Genomic DNA, 4,797 nt, shown 5'->3' with positions numbered 1-4,797 from the left:
GTGAAAGTTTGAGAATTCCAGAAGACAGACATCAAAACAACAAACAGAATTTTTAACCAAATTATATTTTTAAAAAGTAATTAGACTTTCTAACAATTGTTAGACTTGTTCATTTTTCTAGTGAATTTTCTCTTTCTTTCAGAATCTGAAATGTAAAGACCAATCTGTCTTAGGAGAGACAGATGGAGAAGGGCTCATCCATAGAAAGGCCCCCAGAACACTCTTTTTCCAGGGTGAAATGACATGGTCATTGCCTCAATAAACAAAATGATTGATCACAAAAACATTCAACTCAAATTTCTTACTTGGAGTATGAGTTTTAGGCCTCCTCAATGCTCTAGTGAAAATTTTATTTTTGTAAAATCTATGCATAGTCTCTTAAATTGTAAAGCAAGACTGAATCATCTTCAGAATGGGGTAACAGCTGGACCATTAAGGAGTCTTTTATTCCAGGCCCTGTGACAAACATAAACATCATGATTCCCATGACTCCCAAGTAGCTTCCATCCACATCAAATAAACACCAGTTTTACTTTTTTTTTTTTTTTTAATCTCCAGTTAACATATGAGCTAGTGAAGTAAAAATATATTTGGTGACTTGAAGCTAAAATTCTCCTGTATGTGCTTCTCATTTTACATGTTTCTTTGCTGAAATTCTCAACTTATATAACCATTTCTCTTTTTATTGGAGTATTCTAGTAATGACACTTAAGTGTCCTTATATGGTAAAAGAAAAGTTGTCCCATGTGAGCAATGTATTTCACAGGTATATCACCCAAATGAAGTTTTAGGTTACAGGTTGTTACTGTGTAACTGCAAAAACCTGTAGATTCTCTCTTTTTTAAGACTGTGGTTGAGTCTTTTTCTCTACTAATTGTAACAAACAATTTTCTGAGAGGCTTTTCTTTTTCTTTTACTTTTTTTCTTCATTAGGTAACTTTGATCTTTGTCCTTTATTTTTTCTTAATCGTTTGTGTAACTGATAGTGATTTATTACTTTACTCATGCACAATCAATAACAAGATGGTTTATCATAGGCTCTTCATGTATAAATTAACATTCAGCAAATTCAGCCAGGATTTAGGAGATGGAAAGACTGAGTAAAATACAAAATAACCCTGAATTTTCACATTTGAAGTTACAACAGAATAGTTCCTTACTATAAAGAAGTTGCATGTATATTTCTTCACCAGATAGAGAAACATATACTCAGAATTAATACCCAAGGTGTCACAGTAGATAAATATCAAGTATTACACACAACTTTTCCCATATAATATGATTTTGCTTTAAAACTATGGTATCATAAGGCACACATGATTCTGTAATATGTTTTTTATTTCATTTTCATTTAGCTAATATAATTCTTTTGGTTAAGGTCTCTGTAGTACTACTTATTTTTTCCTAGATATTTATTTTCTCATCACTGTTTTTGTATGAGTTTTTTGTATTAATAAGGAACTGAAATCATAAATGCAATTATGGTGATAAGGATATAAACTTCTTAAGTAAGTTGTCTAGAAGGGTCTCAGCATGGGAGCAAATCCAACAAACTTTGAGTGATATGCAAATACAAGTAGCGAGTACTACTTTTAAGGTATACATGGTGTTAACACACAGAATATGGAAAAAGTATTGCTGAAAGGAAGGTCCACCAGAGAATTTGTGCATGTGTTAGAACACTTGATTTAAGATACCTATAACACAGGGTGTGTGTGTGTGTGTGTGTGTGTGTGTGTGTGTACTTAACATGCAGACAGAATCTAAACAGACTTTACTGGCAGTAGTAAAGCCACAAAATGCACTAAAATCAAGAATAAGATTTCAGGCAACAATATGTTGATGTGATGCTATAAACAATGATTTATGACAAAAGCAATTCACAAGAATCTTTAATCTCAATGCATGTCGGGATATCAACTTGTATTGCTATAGTTTAAAAATGGTATTATATTCCAAGGAAAATATATATGCCATTGTATGGTATTTTAAAGAATTGAAGAACATTTATTGCTCTATAGTTTTTCTGTTAGATTTTTCCAAAGTCTTGTCAAAGACACTTCTTAAATTGAAATATCCTATAAATAGGAAATACAATGCTTTTTTCCCCCTTTATTATCTATATGACAGTCTTCTAGGAGGCTTTGATCTAAAAAAATTATGTACATTAAACCCATTTCTATTATTAAGATTTAAACTATTTTATTTCAAGTTATAGTAAACTTTTTAAAATTATGAACTGCCATTCATTTGGTGAATTCATTTTTCTGTCACAAAATACATTAAATGTCATATCTGAAACTGCAACATAATAGGAGGGGTTGTTGATTAATAAGGTTATAAAATAGAATGAGTTAATTTAGAGTTGATTAAGGCATGACCTTAAGGATTTTTGCACTATCAGAACAAGTTGTAGGTAAGCTAATATTGGAGGGATTATCTCCTGTAACTGTAATAGAACTTCATGAAAATCTCAATAAAGTTTAGAATCATTGTATAAGTAGTTAGGACTACAAATAATACATAATTTTTCATTAACCTTCTTAGAAATGTAATTAATATTTAATTTTGTGTGCAGCAAATTTAATGGCAGCACTTGAACTGTTGCCATATTTGTATAAATATGATATTCCTGTTTTATCAGAGTGGGAGTTTAATACCTTTGTGTTACAATATTATAACATTTTTACAAATAACAGTATCATTATTAATAGAAATTAATCTTGTTTTAGATTTACTGTAAATTGGTACTAAAGCCAAATTATTCTATATTTATTTGTATTGCATTGTATTTTCAGATATGCACTATAAGAAAAGTAAATTTCTGCTAAAAGTAATAAAGACTTCACTATAATAACTGCAAAGTATATTATAGAGCTTTTAATAAGACTTATAAGTATGTACATATATAAATACATTTACTCATATATATACATACATATTTCAAGTTTATACATACAATATGTATATATGTGTGCATAAATAATTCAATATTTTTGATAGTTAGAACAAGGAGTTCCTAGGAAATCTTCTGGATTTCATAATGCTCTAAAACCTGAACAGGTAAGCTCAAACTGATATACTTTTTGTCTCTCAAAACAATACAAATCAATACAACTAAACAAATGTTCCCTTTTTATAATTATTTTAATAGCTACATTTTATTTGTAAATACTTCAAATTTTCAAGACTTTAAATCTTGTATATCTGATCTCACAAGCAAGTCCTGCTACTGCCTTTCTTTTTGTTTTAATGTTTATTTACTTATTAAGAGAGAAGGAGAGAGAGAGAGAAAGGGAGGGAGAGAGATGGAGAGTGGGGTAGGGGCAGAGAGAGAAGTAGAAAGAAAATCTTAAGCAGATTCGGAGCTACTAATGCACAGCCTTGATCTCTGAGCCGAAACAATGAGGTGGATACATAGCCAACTGAGCCACCCAGGTGCCCCCTGCTACCGCTTTTCTTAGACACTGCTCATGTGGTCTCTGCTTTAGAAATTTACAAATGAGTATATAATTGTTTGATAAGTGAAATAGGGCTACTAATTATTGAATAGGGAAAGAGTAAAGAGGTTCAATTAAATATATTAAAAGTTAAATATTAGTTGTATGTTGAAATATACACTAAAGCTAATTCACATGTAATTTGATGTTACCACTGATACCATGAACATAGAATATTTAAGACATTATTTTAAATTCAACTAAACTCGTTAACTGGAAACACTGCATAGAACTGAATTGTTCAGACAACTTGATTATCAACTTATTTGGACTTATTAAAATACTCAAAGGTTAATTTAAACATATTTTCATATAAATCAGACTCTTTTCAACAAAATCATCCATACTAATTCTTATATGTTGGCTCATGGGACAAAATAAAAAGAGAGATGTAAAGAAAAACAATAGTCATTCTGACAGACAAGATTATGTTAACGTTGCACTAACCAGTGGAAAATATTTACTGAACAAAGGCTTTAAATTCCTTGAAATTCAAGGACTACAAACCATCTAAGATCTTGTAAAGTTGTTTAAATAAAATCATTTGCATACTAACATTGAATACGTAATTATAAATAATCATTACCTAATTATTAAATCACCAAGACTTCAGACTGTGAACACACTCTCAGCTAGTAATTTACTGGAAATAATATTCTTTTGAATTTTTTAAATTTGTGCTCACAAGTCCATGCTAAAAAACAACACATTAGGAATATAGAAAAGTACATTACAAGAATTTATATTGATGCTCAAAATGTCATACATGACAGTTTAGATAAACATCTATGAATTTATATACTTTAAACAGAGCTTTTTGAAGGCCCCCTGGGAAGAAGATATGGGGAAATAAAACAGCTCCAATCAATTAGAATACATTTTGTGACAGACCTCTATTATGGATAGTTGTCCTCTACCCTCTGTATGCATTAAAGTAGCTTAGAGACAATTCTTTTTGGAAAGGATACTGATACCCTGCCACTACATATAGTATATGTGTATTATTTATATAGTAATGTGACTTTCCTTTACTTTTATTCATATAATTTCAAAATGCATGTGAGGTAAATGGCCACATTGCATTCACTTTACCAATTATCTCAAATAATTCTGTCCTGTTATTTACACTCAGCCTCCAGGGAGTAATTATAACTGATCACATTGAGAAAGTTCCCTTTATTTGCAATGATTAAACTTCCTGAAAACATATTGGATTTCTTCATACTCCACTATGCCAATGGAGTGTGTAAAACTTTAAAATTATTGGTCATTGCAGAACCGATGCAAATGTACAATT

The sequence above is a fragment of the Crocuta crocuta genome, unplaced genomic scaffold (assembly GCF_008692635.1).
Source record: "Crocuta crocuta isolate KB4526 unplaced genomic scaffold, BGI_CrCroc_1.0 scaffold479, whole genome shotgun sequence".
Classification (NCBI taxonomy): domain Eukaryota; kingdom Metazoa; phylum Chordata; class Mammalia; order Carnivora; family Hyaenidae; genus Crocuta; species Crocuta crocuta.
Note: the sequence above shows the minus strand (reverse complement) of the source record.